This window comes from Pempheris klunzingeri, chromosome 1, assembly GCF_042242105.1.
Source record: "Pempheris klunzingeri isolate RE-2024b chromosome 1, fPemKlu1.hap1, whole genome shotgun sequence".
NCBI classification, from domain to species: Eukaryota; Metazoa; Chordata; class Actinopteri; order Acropomatiformes; family Pempheridae; genus Pempheris; species Pempheris klunzingeri.
Window position 1 is genome coordinate 29022093 of NC_092012.1, and position 20444 is coordinate 29042536.

General features: G+C 41.0%; 1 protein-coding gene across 1 annotated transcript in view; it reads left to right on the top strand.

Moving 5' to 3' along the window:
* The window catches only part of chsy1 (chondroitin sulfate synthase 1), a 57437-nt gene that overhangs the window by 33348 nt on the left and 3645 nt on the right, over nt 1-20444 (top strand). The window lies entirely within an intron of this gene.

A 20444-nucleotide genomic window follows, 5' to 3' on the forward strand; every position in this document is an offset into this window, starting at 1 on the left:
CAGTGTCAGTATAGAGGTACGATCGCCCAACTTTATTTTATTTTACTCCCATATAATTGCTACATTGCGGTTCATTGATCAATAATTGTGTTGAAATGAGGATGAAAATAAACTGCAGTGTTATTTATTGAACTTAACCAAAGCCAGATAGAGACGGTTCATTAATTTCAGTTGGCTGTTCTTCATTTCAGATGCAGACATGAGGATTATAATGCGTTTCTGTTGCCCTCTGTTATTTGATTTGCCCTTGGCTATTCTGACTTCTCGACAAGGAAACTTCATCATGTAACTCTTTTTGGGACCTCAGATTTTTTGGCTTCTTTCATCAAAGCTATTTCTGCCGTCTTACACTCATTCGGTTAACCCCCATGTGTCAGATCACACTGTAACTTGCACATATTATCCATCTCACCTCTCAAGTTTCTTATTATTTCATAGAAGTGGATTTTCTGATCTAAGTATTTTGGGGCAAAATCAAATCAAGTCAAATCAGTAAAGTCCAAGGCTCAAATTTCAAGCCTCGAGTCTTAAGCCCTTTGGAGCAAGACCAAGTCAAGTCTTCTGAAATGTGGCGTGTGTACCTAGTGAATGTTGCAGTGCTGGTCATTTTGTTCAGTAAGAATGTTTTAATTAACTGAATGTGAATTCAGAGTCGGACTACGAAGCTTCCCCTGTGCATGGTTTGACAAGCAACATGAAACTCAGTCATACTCTCCCACTTATCTGTTGCGTATTGGGACACTTTTAATTAGACTGGGAGGTGAATATGATTGCCAAGGGAGAAGTGGCCTCCTTTCAGAGGTTAGCAGCAACAAATCGATTGACTGAAAGGAAATCTTCACTCGTCGCTGCCTTTTTTGAAGGCATTTTCTCAGAGAAAGGGAAAATGCTGGTGCCTCAGAATAGCTTTAGAAAAAGCGTTGGCACAACTGTTAATCCATTTTGAAAAGATGTGTTCGAAAAGAGTGGCTAGGGCTCCACATAAAACTGTATGCAGCTGGTCATTTAAAGCACAGACTAAAACTTCTCTTTCATTACCTGCCAATGTCCTCATTTCCTCATTTCTACCGCAGTGAGACTGTTTCTTTATTGCACTGTTAGCCCTATTGGGTAAAACAGACATGCATCATAGCAAGTCTTTTTCTCCCTCTCTCTTTCCCTCTCTTTCTCTCTCTGTGCGTGAAGCAGAAGTTTGATGGAATTCATGCCTAATGTCAAAGGATTTGACTTTAAAGACTACTGCAGACACACATACAAACACTCACAGCTGCTGATAACTTGCCCTGCATGCCTCACCTCATCTCGTGGGTCTCTTCTCGAGAGTCATTTCACACTGATGTAGTGCCACCATTCATCATGCTAGCTGCTTGAACCAAGCAGAGTCATATGATACAGGCTCAGAGTGCCAAATGCAACCCTAACCCTGTTGAAGTAGTCACAGGGTTAACGCTCTTCTACAAACCCTACCAAACCATTTTTGTGCAAGTGCACTTGAGCTCTACCATGTCCGCATGGCCAAAGCTGCCACACTTCTCCCTGTTTGCTGTTATCTGTTCACAGTCTCACACAGGAGGGAAGAGGAGGAGGAAGCAGAACGCAGCAGTTACTCAATGGGAGGCTAATCACCGGGGTCCATGTGGGCCCGGTGTCCTAAAAGCATGTTAAAGCTAAGATGATCCTAAAAGCCATCTTAAGAACTCCTGTTGTTTCTGAAAGGAGGTTGTTGAGTATTCTCAAAACAAACCGAAATGTATACTATAGCACTTAAATGGAGCAACTTCAGCATATAATTCATCTTTATTTGTTTAATTATTATCTGCTGGAAGCAAGTGTTTGCAAAATAGTTTTCTTAAGAGGTGATCATATGTTATGTTATGTTATGGTTGCACTCCTAACTGTTTGAAGCTCCTAATTGGCAAAGAAAATCAGTTATTGCAAGTTTAAGTTTGTTGACTGCAATGATCGACTTTACCTCTATTTTGCCTCTACTCTACCTTTCGTTTGAAATACTTTTGTGTCAGTAAAAAATAACACGATTGGTTGTTGCTCCCTGTGCATCAGACATTTGCATTAAGTTGAACCTTAATGAATTTCTCTACATAGCACCACTGGGTGACTTCTCAGTCTCAGTTTGAGTAGTGGTGGGTGGTGCCATTAAGTATATTAAGATTCAAGATTGAAGAAGTGTAAAAGATAATAGAGACAGAGGACATTTTGATCAGATCAGCGGCCAGACTAATGAAACAGTTACAGTAGGTGTTGGTATTTATGTACTGTGACTGTTGGACATTTCCTCTGAGAACAATAAGTGGTTTCTTCCGTTTGAACCCTGGCTAATGCACTCCCTGGCACATCACACACTTCCTCCAACAATATTTCTTTAGGAAGCCGAGACTTCATTACACGGACTTGTTTATTTATTATGCTCAGTAGTAGCTGTGACTTTGGCTAGCTTCAATGAGAATGTGGATGATGTGGATTATTAAGCAGAACAACATGTTCTCAGAGGACCTGTTCAGACCTGTTGCCTTGACTCCCCATACGATGCATTTCACTTTTTTCACGCTCTGTTGTGTTCCAGCCTTATGCTAAAATTGCTTAAATTAATTTTTTCCCTCATCAGTACACGCTCAATACCCTACAATGACGTAGCTAAAATGGGTTTTATGTGTGATAAAATGTAACTATGTATAGACACAAACTAAAAAGCTTGCCTGAATTTTGATTTCCTGGCTTCCAGTGTTAGCTGGTGTTTTGAATGTTTGGTTTCACATATATTTGGTTTTCCATACCACTTAGTGCACTAAATGTTTGTCATACTTTCACCTATATCCATATTCTGCTAATTATATAAACCATACAGCTGGGATTAACTATAAAGTTTTGCCCAGAACCAAAATCCCGTAAGCCAGTTTTTGAAAAGAACCTTCGAGCCAAAATCTGCGTAGAGGAAATCGATCCGTGCTCGAAAGGTGACTCTGAAAAGTGTGTAGCCTGCACCTTTGTGGGTGATGACAGCTATGGTCAGACAGCAGTTTCAGGCGATTCAGTCATGGCAAGAGAAGAAAAGACATCAAAATTGAAACAATCAAACTTTCTGTGCTCCTTCCACTTCTTCCATGTCCATACAAGCCAAGTCGTGCCTGTTGCTGCAGCTTTTTCCTTTGATGTGGTTTTGTATTTATGTATTAAAAACTGAATGGAAACACATTTATTGAATCGGACAAAACATATGGAAAAGTATGTTTACTGCTGTCGCCTGTAGCATTTGTTGTTAAACTGTAATAATACAGTAATAATAGCTGTGATAAGCTGTGATAATACAGCTTTCCCTTACAAAATATTCCACCAGGAATCTACCCTTACATGTATTTGTTTGGCTACAGCGGCAGATTGCAGAGTGATGTGACCCTGTAGTGTTTTGCTGGAGCCCCCTGCACTAGTATCTCGGCTGATCGCACTGCGTTTGTTCACCTTTTTTTATTTCCCTCTGATGGAAAATACTCCCTGAATGAAAACACTGGTCAAACAATGTGGGGCATCATGTTCTCTTAGTGCTGTAAATGCAAAACAACACATCCTCCCCCACTAGATAAACCATGAAGTGATTGAATGTTTCATGCTGAATTCTTTCAGTCATCAAAAATCATTCTTTGTGCCAGCTGTTCGAACACACTGGAGACGTGTCTAAAGCCACACTCAGGGCATGCATTCATATCTGCTTATCCTTCCAGCTCTGGATCCGCCTTGTAATTGTTTCACTAAACCAGCAGTAAGCAAATTGTTTGTCTTTATGATGCAATGGTTAGTTTGGCTGGACATTCATTAGATTACAAGAAAACCACCAAAGCTAGCAAGTCAAGACCTGCATTCTTGTTGCCCTCTCCCCTGCAGTGAGAGGGTCACTGTGCCCACTAGTTAATTGCCATTCTGCACTCACTGCTTAAACATAGACCATCTCCCATTGTTTACATTTTTTTAGTTTAACGTCGCTGTGGCCAACAGGAAGATGAAAATGATTGATAGCGTGCAGTAGTCGTGATTCGATATGTACCTCGGCATTGAGTTCAGTATGTTTTCAACACAGCAATGACAACAAAATAAATGTGAAAAGTGATGGGATGTGTGTGAGACAGTGTGTGTCTCTCCCTATTCCCCCCTTTTCCTGTCAAGATCAAGACTACAAAGCTCTGCAAATTCAGTTAGTGGTAGCACCATCCCCCCCAGCTGTCCCTCAGTGATGCCAGGCAACCTGCTGCCCTCAGCGTGGCCTCTGATATAATAGTGTTAGCCTGGGCCTCCTGCGCTGCCACTGTCACTCTGTTGACTCTCTTTTTGCCAGCAGGATCATTCACTTGCTAGAACTGGAGTGACACCCAAGGCAGGGCAGCTCATTCGCAAAGCGGTTACACTCAAGTCCTGATTGCACGTGTTCGGGACTGGGTGCCAGTTTACAAAAGTTTAACATCAGGAGTTATTACAGAGAGAGCTGTATTTGTCCTTTTAGCTCGCAGGCAAGACTTTACATTTCTGCATGAACCAAAGTGGATCTGGCTTGATCGGCTTTAGTTGGATCAGGCTGAGTTTCTCACCTCTCACCCCCAGTTTCAAGAACATAACATTGTTGGTAAATTCCTGAGAGATCTTTGCTTGTAGTCAGTTTTGTGGTCAAGGAAAGCAGCTCAGTTTAGGAGCCACCAGTACTAAGTAAGGCTCAAACCTACTGCAAAATAAATGGTTTACATTTGTAGAGACACTTGGCTCTGATGGGAAGATGAGTGTGTGCTTCTCCTCAGTAGATTTGAATGCACCTAATCCACATTAAGCATGATGTGATTGGCTGACAGTGATCCCCAATGCCAGTTGATGCAGTTCTACATTTGTTTATTTGGTGCAACAAAGGAATGAAATGACTGAAATGATTTACTTAAACTAAAAGTTTAGCATTTTTTCCATGTGACATGAAACCAACATGTTTTTCAACAGCACTTATTTTAGACCAAAGCAGGTTTTAAAATGCCAAAAGAAAGAACTTGGCATCTGATTTGGATGGAAATGCATGTAAACATCTGAAAGTGCCCAAACAACTCTTCTCCATATTCAGATGTAATCAAAAAGACGATAGGTTGTAAAAATGGCTATGCATATTTCCTTTCACTGTCTGCAGCCAGCGGTTGTCACATGGCCGCTGGGAGGAATCCGAAGAGATCCCAGATAGTTTCCCAGGTCTGCTCCTTGTGTCAGCTGTGACATCTGGACAATGAGCCATAACCATCAGCGTACAGCTGTTGCCCCGTTTACCTGGAGGTCAGACAGCCATGCTGTCGGTGGGATCAAAAAGGGACAGGGTTGTAATTAGTAGCCCACACCCGCCATCCCACCCCCAGGGCAGGCCACAGGGCTAGGGGGAGGGGCAAATCACTGTATGCATGTTTCAGCTCCACAACTGAATTCCGCAGACACTCCTGGAACTCAAGAGCCAGCTCCACCTCGCTGCTCTGCAGTTTTACCAGGCATTCTGTCCTCACCATTACCCACCAGCACCTCTGCTCCGTACACAGGTTGGGCTCAGAAGGTATTTGGAGCATAGTATCTCCTTTGTGTGGAGAAATGCGTCACTCACCCTCAGCTTAATCTCAGTTGTGAATGGGTTACATGTATAAGCACATCAGCCACCGCACTGGTGGAACATCATTAGGAGCAGTGAGATAGGTATTTTACATTAAATGTGACAAAGTGGGAGTCATATTGTAGGATCCTTAAGGATTATATAAACATTAAGAAGGCTGATTGATATAGAGATTTTATCCACATTATTGTCTGTTATAATTCACCTGTAATTAGTTTGTTTTCATCCTTGGTGCTGACTGATCACGGATCTCTGTGACTCTCTGTTTTGCACTGCACTGTGTATAGTAGTGGGACACCTTCTTTCTTTGACTTTCTGCCGATGAAGTGAGATCCTCTGTGGGAGCGGCAATGTTGTCTGTTGTCTATTCAGGGTGTCTATCATACTCACATAATGGCAAACCAGTTTTTCTCTATTTACTCCAAACAATGTGAAGATTAGTTTTAAACATCACTTATGTATTTGTATTTTCATGTATTTTTTTAAATGATGCCATTATAGAGCAGACATGCAGTACAATAACTTGTGTGATCATCACAGGTGTAGCAGGCTACAGTCATATCCATATATACCATTGTGGGCTTTGCTTGGATCACTGTGACACCGCAGGGCCACTATCCAGTAAGAGTTTGAAATGTAGTGAGTTTTCAACAAGTCTGTGCTTCATCAGACAGACAATAAGCTTCAGTTATGTATTGTGAAATGTGTCTGTCTCTTTCTATTGCCTCTATCTACAGTAATAGTGAACAGTAATTGTGAAGATTATGATATAATTATATTAAATGAGATGCAACTAAGACAGTATCAGACATAAATAAACCTATTGCTATTATACTATGGATCAAATAAATATATAGTGATATGTATAATAATATATATTTAAATATAATAAATAAATGTACTTTTACTGGTTGTCCAGCAGCATTTTAGTTCTTTCAGTTGATCCCTGATCCGATTTGAACTGTTATGCATCAGACCAAATGTGTGAAACACTAGTTTAGTTTTGTAGTTTTATTACAAGTTCCTTTTGAATCGTTCATAAAATGTCACGTCACATCATTACAATATCGCTTCCACTCAAAGGATACAAGATATTGAATTATCTCCCAGTCCTGCTGCATATAAATGCACTTTACTAGTTATATATGTAATTTTCACATACACACAGAAAAAAACATGGAAAAGTCAAGGATCCGCACATATAGAAAGTGTTTCCAAGAGTGTCATAAAAAAATGAATGCTTCTATATTTTAGAATAGAAACTCTTAAAATTGGTAGAAGACAGAGGAGCTGTTACACACAGCGACATTCAGTTATTTCATGAGTACTTCCTGTATCCCTGACAGACCAAAGCACCTCAGTAACTGAGAAGGAACTCACTACACACATAAGCACTGCTGGTCAAAGAATTGTTCAAATTAGTGTGAAGTTTCATATTCACCATCTTGATGAGTGTATTAATGTCAGTAGCTCTGTGTTGATTACACTGGGATGTTTATTTGATCAGACAAAGGGCATAGCATTATTTGTTTGTCCAAATTTACTTGCATGACCTGCGTGTGTATTTCCCTTCCAAGCGACCTCTAAAAGCTGTCTGAATAATGACTGTTGTCTCTCAGAAGAAAAGCAGGAATTTAAAGGGAGATTTGCTTTTGGAATGGAGGGATTGTTTAGGGCAGGGACTGGGGTGCAGATTATAGACTTGCATAAACATATTCACTTTCATTTGCAGAGTGTGTGTGTGTATGTGTGTGTGCAGAAACACTTGTCTCCGAGCTTTCCTACGCCCACGTCCCAGTTCCTGTTCTTTCTCCAGCTTCCTTGGGCGGCTCTCACTAAATGCTAGCTCCGTAGCCCACCAGGGCTCCACAAGTATGCTGTTGCCCACCACACAGCTATAATTACCTTCAACAATAAAAAAAAAAGAAACATTTGACCAATATTGGGTAGTTTTTCCCTTCACTTTCATGGAAGGTTTTAATTTAGGCCTTTGCCTTGATGTCAGAAAGCAGTTCATGCCATGGATCCACCCATGGTCGGACTCTTCTGTAGGCAGACAGTAATGAAGCAGCTGTCAGCTGTTGCCTTCTTCTTAGAATAATGAGTGACTGCTATGGACCTGTGTTGACAAGAGGGCTTCATCCATATCACACCTGATCCAACTGTGGGAAAAACTTTTCAGTCAAGTGTTCCAGGTTACGGTGATAAGAAATGAAAGTGTCTGAGCCTCTTTTGCGGGGTATGGCAAGTGTAAGGACGGAACTGGTAACCATTGCTATTAATATGCATTGTATTGCATTGTATGTAACCATACAGTATTGTTGGTCATTTCAAACCAATACTATTCTATTCAATTCTATTCTATGTGATGCATATATGAAATCATTATCAGGAGAAGAGACAAACCTCTTTTAAAAAGTTAATGAACAGAAGTGGAGCTGTGCTCTGGACTGATGGTGTGTCAGCAGCTGACTGGTCTGAAAGGGATGATCCTGGCCTCTCCTGGTAGCAGATCAGCACTTTAAGAGGAGTTATGTATTGAGGGAGAGGAGGAAGCAGAATCTCTCTGCTGTGGTACCAGAATGTAGTCAGGACATACAGTACACATCCTGCATTAGTTGAGTCTGTGCTGCAGAACCCCAAGTCCTCACCATTACACCACGATCCACTGCTTCTGAACTAAAGGCAGGACATCCACCCTCTCACTGTCACCACTCCAGTTTTTTTTTCTTCTCTTTTTGCTTGTCATTGAAGTCCTTATAAGTGTTTGCACAGTTCATGGTGGAGGGCTGTCATACAAAGCCAGCAACCTGAGGCTCACCTTTCTGTGTTTGTCTTTGAGTGGATGTTTTTGGTATGTTTTCATAAATTCAAGATGAAAATGTGTACCTCTTGAGTTTGAGTTTTAGTGCTTGTAAATCAGAGAAACGGCAGCCTCCGGTATGGAATGATGAAAGTCACTCTGAAAGTCTTCAGATCTTTTGCAATGGTGTATTCTTTCAGCATTTTGGCTTTGCTCACAAATTATTTAGTAATTTTCCATACCGTAGCTTCTGTTGCCCCTCAGTAGCAAGATAATTGAATTCAACCTTTCCAATATATCTTATTATTACAGTCACCCAGCAGCAGTAATTCTGGGTACTATCCCAGTCAATGTCTTCCACCACTGTTTACATACCCATTTGAAAATAAGGCCAAGTTGTACCAAACGGGAATTATCATTTAATTTATGTACCTTACAAGGTGGGGTGGATCTGATAATTGGTTGGTAAATTACTGAGTAGAGGTGTGTTTTAAGTGTGTGTGTGTGGTTGAGATGTGAGGTGGGGATGACCACCAAGATCATGTGAAAAATGCCCATAATTATAAGCCACGGTGCCCCTGGTAGCATTAATCAGTAGTAGTAACATTATCAGGAATTAGTAGCAGCTGTTATAGTCTTGAATTTTCTGCTGAGCCTTGGTGACCAGTGGCTTCAATGCAACGTGATCAAGATGCCTGTGTGGTCACCTGTTCATGCTGGTGAATATTCAATGAACTCTGGCTCCTCAGCTGATGGAAAATGAAACATCAGACTAACTGAGTGTATCTGTTAAAGTGCAGCCTTATCTAGACGGAAATGAAGCAAGTGTGTAGTTCTGCTTTTGGCCTGTGTACTGTCCTAGTGGTTGTTTTGTCCTTCCTAGGTTCCTTCGATTCCTCCTGTATGAATGATGTGTGAATGGGTGAATGAGGATGTAATGTAAAAGCACTTCGAAATAACTAGAAAGGCGCTATACAAATACAGACCGTTTACCATTTCGGTTTCCCCGTATACACAGAATGATGGGTTGAACAGTTTTTACTGAGCAGCTTTACATCCTACTATATTCTGTGCAGTGCATAAGACTATGGTTTCTGCAGAACTGTGCACCGTGTATAAAACATACACACTGTAGATACATACACACTAGAATTTCATAAAAATATACTCATATATTCCCTACAGTGACTCCTGGAATCATTTTTGTGAGAGAACTTTACTTCCGCATGTGAATAAGCCAAACCAAAAGTGACGTACCATAAGGGAGAGCATTAGATTTACACAATAGAAATGAATGGATCTGAACCTAATCTTGATACTGAGGAGGTTGTAAATATTTATTCATACGACTATGACAGACCACAGCCATATAATTATGAGCCTGTTAGGAGTCCAAGAGATCAGGAAGAGAGAGAGAGACAGATCGCTGCCTGATTACAATTACTATATGTCACTTGCTGCTTCTCATCACTGAAATCGGTGTGCTGACAAATTTGGAAGTTAGCAAAAGTTAGAAAACCAGACGTACGGTGCACAGAGCACGTTTTGGTTAAACTGAGTCTCTGATGGGTCCGTGAGCACCGCCTGCTGCGGCGGCAGAATCAGAAGCTGCTGCTCCCTGTGAAGCAGCTCTGTGTGCTGAAGGAACAGCAACAGCTTTCAGTTTGAAAACTCCATCACATCGCTGGGAAGATAATCCTCTGGTCTAAAATGAGTGCCATAAATGAGCACTTTTTTTTTTTAACGGATGAAGCAGTAACGTCCCATTTCCACTCCGGCACTAAACGCACCCACGCACAAAGGTAGCAGCTCTCCTTTTCCTGCTAGGAAAACTGGACTCCATGTGCTGATAGGTTAGAGTTTGTGCAACCTGCACAATAATTTACCATGATGATATGTGGTGTAATGCCACTACAACCTACTGAAAACAACTCACTGTCAGCTTAGACTCACTACCTCCTACTGCTGCAGCGACAGAGACTCCTTTATGTCACGTCATATGACTGCATTACCCTTAAAAATGGTAATTTTCAGACAAGGTTAAATATAAATGTATAAAATTAACCCGCAAGTTCCTCTTTAAGATTCTCCTTCCTTCTGTTCCTTCTGTCTTCCAAGTTCTGTTGTTCTTTCTCTGTTGATTCTTTGCCAAAGGTAGAAATTCAACACTTTTAGAGGACTTCTTTTCAGCACTCCACAACTGAGATCAGGCCTAAATTTATTAAAAAATAAGCGAGACATTGTGAACGTAATGACTTTCTGACAAAGGCACTTTTTATGCAGCCTTTGTAAATTGTACCATGAAAACATACATGCAGTGTTCTATACTTAAACAGTGAGTTATCTGAAGGAGAGCTGTTGCTGCATCATTAACTGGGACTTCAGAGATAAGCTTTCAATGGGCTCTTTTTCTAAAACACTGTTTGTTTGAACTACTCCTAGTGTGTTTGGATATAATATCATCTGTCAGACCTCCACTGATAACCTGTCTGTCCCCCACTGAGGTTCCATTTTGGCACTGGTAAGTCAAAAGAGAGGTGCTATATTTAAGACTGGGAATAAGGACTTCTGGCTGAAGCCATGTCCTGACATCTGATCATGACTCAGGTGGGTCCCCCGAGTCCCCCACTTCTAGGATGTTTGATCCACACTGTGTCATTAGGATCAGGACAGGATGGAAAAATCAAGTCAGGGTGGATATAAACTATGTCTGCTATCTTAGAGTGATTTGATCTGCTTCAGGTTTCAGTTACAGTGTGTGACTGTTGGTTCATTCGCAATCAGATAAATAGAAAAAAATCTGATAAAAGGCCTGGCTTCACAAATTGATCTCTCCTGGTAAAATGATACAATTTTGTAGTGATTTTTGTCATTTTGTCCGGCCTGAAGTCATTTCTGAGCAAAAGTCAGATCACAGAATTAAGTCAGATCTGAGAAAAATATGATTTCTAACACTCGTCTCACAGACTTTTGTCATAATTCTAGTTGGTTTTTTTTCAGAGAACTGTAAGACATCCGAGGACTTTTTTTTCTTCATGTGGCCTTCTGTAATTGAGTCGTAACAGTGCATATCTCCCATCTCTCCCTGGGAGCCTGAGCTAAAAAAGACATCTGGATAGGGGGACCGGCTGGAGGGAACAAAGGGCCTTTTCTGCTCCCTGTCACCCAGTCCCGTCCAATCCTCAGTGGACACACAAACCAAAGGGCCCGTTCACATTCCTCCTTTATTAGTGCTCTCAGCATGCTGGTGTAATAAGAGCTCATATTCAGTGGTAGCACTAAGTGATAAGGCCACTTATGATTGTCCTCTTAAAGTCTGCCTGAAGATTTGTTACACTGTGATAAATGATTAAACTACAACTGAATTAAATATCACTCAGACATACACTATACTCTTAATTAGTGCACTTGCAGTTAAGAGAATAAGGTATGATTCTATATTTTTCCTATTTTCATCAAATCTCATGAAAAGACACAAACCAACTATGTGTTTATCCATCTTCTGACTTCCTGTCTGTGGCACATAGTCATGTTGTGAATATTCAAACACAAATATAGTTTCATCTTTTAAAAAGGCTCATTAGTTTTCTAAAACAGCTGTTCACTGTAGTTTGCGTCCAGCTTTGGATATACATTGTTGGTTTTGATCTGCACATGGGATTTGTCGACAGTGAGAAAATAAAATGAATATCAACAGTCTTGTACGAGTCATTGCCCATTAAAGTCTATCTGCTTACTCAGTATCTCGTAACATTTGGGTAAGTCCTCATAAATGGCTGACCTTTGAACTCAACTGCAACCACATTAACTGACCCAGCACACACGATGTTATGATCTAAATGTTTATGTACTACATATAATGTGCAAATGATTTAAACCTGTGTCTTAGGCTACCTTCTTAAGACTGCGATGTAATAAATTTAAAAGCAGAGGAATTCTGAAAGATTCTGACTGGAATGTATTCCCCAATTTCAGTGTGAAAGCTGGACTTCAAGGTAAAAGAAACAATCCTTCACTTTACTTTAAAGCCCTAGATCGTACCTTTAGCTGTATGATGAATGCGTTCTCATAGGTTTGCTGTCATGGAAACAGTGGAATGTTGTTTCCGGACGGGGGGGATAGTGTTGCTCGGTCAGTTTCCTCGTCTAGATTTCTCCAGCTAGTCTGTCAACTGAGGCTATCTGCCAATGTGTTGCATCAACAAGACTTGGGATGACCTAACTGGAACATGGCCGTACAGTTGAGGAAATCAATAGTAAAGTGAACTGCCAAAGATTCTACACTGTATACTGAGACCAAATGAGATTTCAGTGTTATTTTATTATGCTACTTGACAGACAGAGTGGCAGTGGTCACCACCAGCAGCAGCAAACCTGAACAGAAAAAACCAATGTATTGAATGGATGGGTAGATGGATGCAGTGCGGCGTACTGCGACGGGGTTGCATAACGTTGGTTAGAGTGCTGTTAGAAGTCAGATACTGCTGGTTGCATTGCACTGCACACCAATAGGAACATGTCAGTGCTTGCGTCGTATCCTTGTGGCCATTTCTCCGTAATAACAGCACAGCCTGCTTACTCACACTGCTGCTATGTTCTGGAAAAGCAGTTTGAAAAAGATAAACATCTGTCAGCATGTTTGTTTTTTTTATTTGGTCAGTTTCCAACTGAGCGAACAGGAAAATAATGTTGGAACTGGAATGTCTCTGTTTTAGCAGTTTGTAGCCAGTAACCCTGGTGATGTTATTTAAGCATACAGGAAAGGAAAAGGTTTCATTTTTCAAGCAGTGTGCTTTGTATTCATGTATTGGATTAATAGAAATTATAGATGTTGTTACTGTTTTATTCAATTTAGTCTTTAGTCTTCATTTATGCTTTTAGTATCTTTTTTTTTTTCACTCTACTGCTTAAAAGTATAGAGAAATATTTGTAGGGTTTGCCCAATTAGGGTACATTTTCTTCTCTCCTCATTGTTTGGCAGTACTAAGTCTGTTGTTCTGTTCTCATATCCTGCCGCCCGTCTGTCTAATATCCTGACCTGGTCCTGTTCAAACTGCACCTTGTCTTTATTTGGTACTTCATCAAATGAATCGAGGCCACTACCCTCACTGTCTCTACAGTTCCTCTGCTGACTCATCAGTCATTTCTACGGAATCTCTCCTCTCGCCAGAGGCTTTTACATGCCTTAATGGGCATTATTCTGTCTTCTTACTGTTGTTTAAACTAATCTGACTCCTCATTTGTTTATGATTGGAACTGGATTGGCCATCCTGTCATCAGAAAGACTAGAGTAAGGCGTTTCTGCACAGTTCCTCAACTGCAAATCCTTGACCCCGCAGACAGTATCTATTGTTGGTGTCACAGAATGTTACTGGAAATGTTTCACATAGAAATATAAATACATTTTATTGTTGAAACACCAACAGACATGGAATAACAGCTGGAAAAGTTATAAAGTCTGTAATTGGTTTGTGCTGGAGCCACACAGTTTTAGACCAACAGTTTTTAGATGAGGCTTTGCAGAGAAAAAGCAGGAAAATTCAAGCCGTGACTTTTCAGTCTTAGTAATTTATTTTGTATTTCACACTGCCATGAAAATCTCCAATATCCCTTTAGTGTAAAGATTTAGAGTATACCCACCTCTTATGATCATCATAATCTTTGCTTGTCCATATTTGTAGCTGAGTGGAGTAGAAAACATCTTTGGGAATCAAAATAAGATTATCCTGTCTGCCAGGGAACATTTGCAAGTTCAGCCGTCCTCAATTTCCACACATCCTGCCAGTGGGAACCGTTTTTGTCTTAGTCTCAGTGTGTGGCACCAGGATATGTTTCAACATTCAATCTGCAATGGTTGGCATCTCATCACTTCTTCAGTCAGTGCATTCTAATCACAGGATAGTGGTCACCCAGAATTTATCAGAAATTCCTCAAAAGATCAATCATATTCAAGTTCTGCTTGTCAACATTTACATGGACAGTCCTTCAAAGTACCACTAAGAATCTGTAGGTTTCATTATGCAGTTGCTGAGGGGCAGTCAGAGGACGTCAGCCTACCTCTGATGTGATGAAACACGCTCAGACCAGTGAAGATCTCAGCTTTACAATCCACAGCTCAGTGCGGACTCACTCGCCAACAGTCCACCGGTTAGACGGCAAATATTGATGAAGTCGTCTGGTATCATGATGCTGTTGATAGCACAACCACCTCCCATCACACACTTCAATACCAGACCTATTGTGGAGTTGTCTAAGGTGTGAGAGGTTTTTCCCTGAGTTGAGAAATTAGTTTAGACAGACCACCCTCATTTACAAAAGAGCCAATTACAGCAGCATAATGCCGTCTCCAATTAGATTTGCATGGCCCACTCAGAGGCAGGCACTGCCTATTGTCCTGCAGATTAAACCCAGCCAGAGCAGCAGCCATGTTGCTCTGACTGAGCCTCAGGCTTCACTTCCACTGCCCACACATGCTCCTCTTGCTGCTCCAAGCCTGTCAGCATCACACACACAAGCCTACATCTGTAAACACACAAGCATGCACACAGTCTGTTGTGCTGATGGGTTTCTGCTAGCATGCATTTACTCTGCTGTATGACGGGAGTATCTTTTGCTATTTATGTTAAATAAGTTTTTCAGCAATTTAGTGCTACACTTCAAAAAATGTTGGGGACTCACAGGAGACAGATTAAGAATGGTCAAAATCAATGGAGGATAAAGCATAATGCCCTGATCTTTAGTCCTCAATATGCATCAACGTCCCAAATCACAATATTTACCATTAGTCGACTCAATCACATCTTTTCATTAGTTCTGGCGATTAAATGCCCAAATCTTTCAAAATCCAAATAATGCAGGTTTTCTGTAACAATTTCTGTCTCCAAATTCGAACTGAGAGAAGCGTGACGACATCACTGTGACTTCATCAGGGGTTATTTTCTCAGACTTGAGAACATTTCTGTTTCTGTCATTTCTAAGGCAGCATAGTATCACCAATGAAAAACTGAAGTAAACTCAAAACTGATCTTTATGTCTAAGATTGTTTGCAGTGTCCACTGAAAGTGACAGTCTTTCTTTAATGCTTGAATGTGATTTTGTCACTTATCAAAAACTGACATTAAGAGACAACTGAATGGTGGAAAATCTTCCCCTGAGAAAGGTCCACCTTAACCTTGTGCTCCAATTCTGATGTCATTTCTTTTTATGACTCCATTGGTTAGAAATATCCAATCAGCAAACTCATGTTTTGTTCTGTTGTGTGGTCACTGCTGACATTAAGCGGACTTTGTAGAAACCTGAGGTACAGTCTGATGCACTTGCTGTCAGTATAAGATCACACAAAAATGTTGTCTTGATGCATGTCATTGTGGGTTGATGTGTGAGCAAGTCAGGATACGCCACCATCCTATTTCCCTGCATTGATGCTCGTCAACAAAAACAGTACTTTTGTCAAATTTGCTACACAGATCAACTACTGCACCATGACTGCTTCTCTGTCTGTGTGACACATTTGGTGCTATGGGCACAAAATGAAGTGATGTGCTGCAACAAGACCAATTTGTGTTAGACTAATACATTTGATAGTTTAAGATTCTTAGTCAAGTCAGTAACTATGGCAACATTTTTATTCCCAACTGCAACAAGAAAGCATAGAGACATTTCTGTACTTCTGATTACTTCTCCATATGATTTCTCTTTAAGGAAGATTACATTAAATTGTGTCACTCCCAGGTTCCTTGCAGTCCGAAGCACACTAGAGAGTTCTCAGTGGTAATGGAGAGATTATGAATGGGAGATGCCTTCCCTGGAAGGAAGAGCAGCTCAGTCTTGTTGAGGCTGAGTTTCTGGTTTTGCACAAACATCCATTAAAAAATGTCAGCCAGATATGCAAAGATTTGTGCTGCTACAAGGGCTTCAGACGAGCAAAAGGACAGATTTAATTGAATGTCATCAGCAGAGCCGTGTGACTTGGTGTAAAGAGAAAAGAGGAAGGCAATTCATAGCATAACTGTGTAGGACCCCCAACAGTGAGGCTACAAGGTTCAGACACTCTCTCCAAGTTAGCCTGGAAGTGTGGTCACTGTTGTGGGATTTTAACAGCGTCCTAGACTCCCAGTTCTTGGAGGGTGGAGAGGAGGATCTGGTGGTTGGCAATGTCAAACACCAGTGTAAAATCCAGCAGGATGAGGAGAGGAGGGGGATGCTAATCTAGCACTGTGGAGTTCTCTTTGACAGCAGGGAGGGCAGGTCTCGTGAGTGGCCTGCCTTGAAGCCAGACTCGTGTAGGTCAAAAAGGTTGTTCTGGTGGAGATATGTGAGAAATGAGTGAAGACAGCACGTTCAGGTGTTGAAGAAAAATAAAATGGAAGCAGAGGGACAGATCTGTAATTCTTCAGATCAGAAGGGTTGAGTGTGGGTTTCTTTAAAAGAGGGTTCACTCTTGCTGCTAGTACCTCATTTGGAGGTTGGAGGGGGTGAAAAGGTAGCTAGGATAGGAAAGGAAGAGGTGGATATTGAACAGGTGGTATCAGCAGGTGGGTGGGAAAATGAGGATTGTGTGTCATCTATCTTTACAAAGTAAACAAAGTCGCTTGGTAGAAGTGACGTGGGGGAGTGTGGGGCTCCAGGTGGTAGAGAAGACTGAAAAGAGATAATGTGATGAGGAGATAAGAGACAGAAGATAATTAAACCTGATGGTCAGAACGTAAACTTATAATATGGTTAAATTACCCAGGAGACTCATTCGATTCTATCTTAAGGAGCACTGAGATTGTTAAATGAAAAATATGAAATGAGAATTTATAGTGGGGGGGTAGCGTAGGAAGCCAAACGCAATCACACCTCTCCTGTGTGTTGATACATGTTAAGAGTAAACTGGGTTGGTGTCTGGTGTTCAGTCTCTTGTGTCGTTGGTTTATAATGTTCTCTCAATGTTCCTCCGGCAATGCTGAGTCCTGAGGGCTGCCAGGCTGGAGAGGGATTCTCTGCAGAGGATAAATCTCAGCGCATTTGTGATCTTATGGCATGTAGCTGTGTGTTTAGTTAGGGTCTGAACCCCTGCAGGATAATGGTATCATTTCAGTAATGTAATCACAGCACAGACCCTTTCTCATGGACTCACAGGCTGTGCTCACTAGTTTGCATCTGCCTTCAGTTCAGATAACTTTTCCCTCTGTCGTTGACTGTGTTGTTGGTTTGATAATACTGTTTCTCTTGCTCTGCTGTGATAACTGTGTTTGTGTTACCAAGCTAAAAAAGATAGTCAGCTGATTGATAGGGCTGTCACTTTTTGGAACTAACACGTAATTCTTTCAGATAAATTCAAACAACCCATATAGTATGTCCTTCCCCATTCATTAATTACTAACTTAGTTTACTCAATAGGATAGTGAATTTGAAGAGGCATGAGGCAAACCCCTTTATACTAGACCCAACGGTGGAAATTATTTACAGTTTATAAGTGCACCAGACCATTTAAAGTGTTAAAAGAGCTTATTTAAGTTCAGTATTGAGATTTTATCATCACCTCCCACAGCTATTTAACAGCTGTGTGAAATGAAGCACACAAGGCCTCAGCTCTCAGCAATAACTTGTGACTTAACTTTGTCTTGCCTTTGTTAGAGAACCGCTGTAGTTGGGCCAGGGATGTTGTGAGGTTAATGACTGTGAAGAAATTGCACTAATGAGTCATAAGTTGCAATGGTGGCCACAAAAGTAGAGGTCATGTAATTAGGAAGGATGCTAATGATGGTGAAGCCGCAGGAGAGAGACATAAACATCCTGACCAATTGGCTGTCAGCTGATGACCACTGGTGTTACCCTGCTGGATACAGTCTGAGCTGGCACAGAGCTCTCCTCCAACATCACTGTCAACTGAACCGGCCTGGAAAAATACTGTGTGGAAGGGAGAGAAGTTACTCAGTTTGTTGTATAGCTCAAACCTTTTGTCCCAAGAATAAAACCCATGCAGACAAAAGCATATGGCAGTAACTGGAGACTTGTTATCTCAGTTATTGTCTTGTATGCACATTATCATTGTAATAAAGTAGAAGACCCTGTGAAAGAGTTGTAGAGGAGATTTTTATCAGATGAGATGTGTATAAAACCTGTTCCAAATCAGGCTGACGCTCACTGTGAGCAAAGATTCACCCACAGAAACATTATATAGTGAAGCCATGTGAGACCGTCATTATGCATAATCTAATGTGTAATATTAGCATTAGGCCAGTGCAGCGGCATAATTTGTTTCAGTGGTTACTCATTGCAATTTGTAAAACAGCATTTTTTTTTAGCAGCAGATAAAATGTGCTGGTGGACTATAGAGTGAATAATTTTTGTTGTAAAATGGAGAAATGGAATCACTGCAAGCTAAACGACGTCCCAGCGTTCCCCTGAGTCTGTGGCAGCAACATACACATAGTATATACAATCATTAAATGAAATGTCCATTGCTTATTTTATACCTTGTAATTATCATGCAGTTTACGCCATGCTTATTTTTTTTTATTTCAGTATTTTGTTATTGGAGGGAGTTCTGAAAAGGAAGTATGCAACAACAGTAATAACACATCCCGGATTGTGTTTGTAGATGTTTAAATATCTTTTTTTTTTTTTTAATGCAAAGTAGCTTCTTTCAAAGTTTGAGAGGAATAGCACAAACAACCACCTGGTGAATGGTGAAAGAAAACATGTTCCAATACTCCAGTAGTGGCGTTATCACTTTTATAATATTTACAATGTACAAAGAATAGATTTACATTCAACGAGTGGTTTTATTCACAGCTGTTACATTCAATGTCAAACTCAGATGGACCAAAAAGAAGGGACAGAAAGACGGGGGGGGCGGATCTGCATAGATACGGTTTCAAAGGCAAAATAGGTTTTAAAATCCACCAGTGACGCAGCCTGTTAGAGAACAGAAAAGACTCTTCTAACTTGCTATCAGGCTGCAGGCTTCCTCTCACACACCTGGTCTGTAAACATGCAGTAGCTTACAGTAAATATCCAGTCATGTCTGAATGAAGCTGTGACGTAAAAGTAAACCTATGTCTGAATGCCAAACTTCATCGCCATCAATGTTACGTGTTCCATGTCTGAAATGGTCTCTATGTGAACACTGTCAGGTAAAACTGCAGGCAGTGTTTTCTGCTCAACAGAACGCTACACATAAATTTCTGACAGTTGCTGCACATGCAGTGGCCTGGTTTCAGATGTAAAGGCTGACCCTTCACCTCCGAAGGCACAGCTTGGCTCAAGCCCTCCATTAATGACAAGGTTACAGTGTGTTTTGATTGGCAGGCTGCCCTCTTAGGTGCAGAGGAATGCGGGCTAAAGCCAAGGAAAAGCAAAGAGTTACTCAGGCAGCTCCTGTGATCATATTCAGCTTCAGGTATTACTTTCCATAGCTCTCAGGCCTGTCCTGTCTTATTCCCTGTATGGCGTTTCCCAGGAGATCAGGCTTGTGGCTGCATTCCAGGGCCGTACGCTGAAATTAGACTTTCTGGGGGCTGCAGCTGTTCTGATGCTCCCTTCATTGGGAGGCAACGACACAAACCCTGCCTTCTTGACCACGGTTGAGATCCAGCCAGCTGCTCCCAAGCAGCTGTCCCAATGTTTACACTTTTAGCTGAGGAACAGTAGATTTGTAAAAGTCCAACAGGTCTGCAGTAAATTCACTAAATCCAAATTAAGGATCTCAAGGATTATGTCGCACAGCACCCACTACATAGTCCACTGCTGACAACATGTAAGTGAGTATCTAAAGAATACACAACAAAGAGTATTCCTTACTGGTTTACTTTCAGTGTATTTACATGCACTAGTTTTGAGTAGATTGGCTGTCACCATCCCTCGATCAAAGAATATTTGTTCATTGTAAATTCATGTAGACCATATCTCCTTCTAGACAAGCATGTTTTTGACTACAAAATCCAAATCCAAAATCCAATTACATACTGACTAATTAATAGTCACCTAACACCACTGGCCTTTTACAATTAACTCGCTAACATCA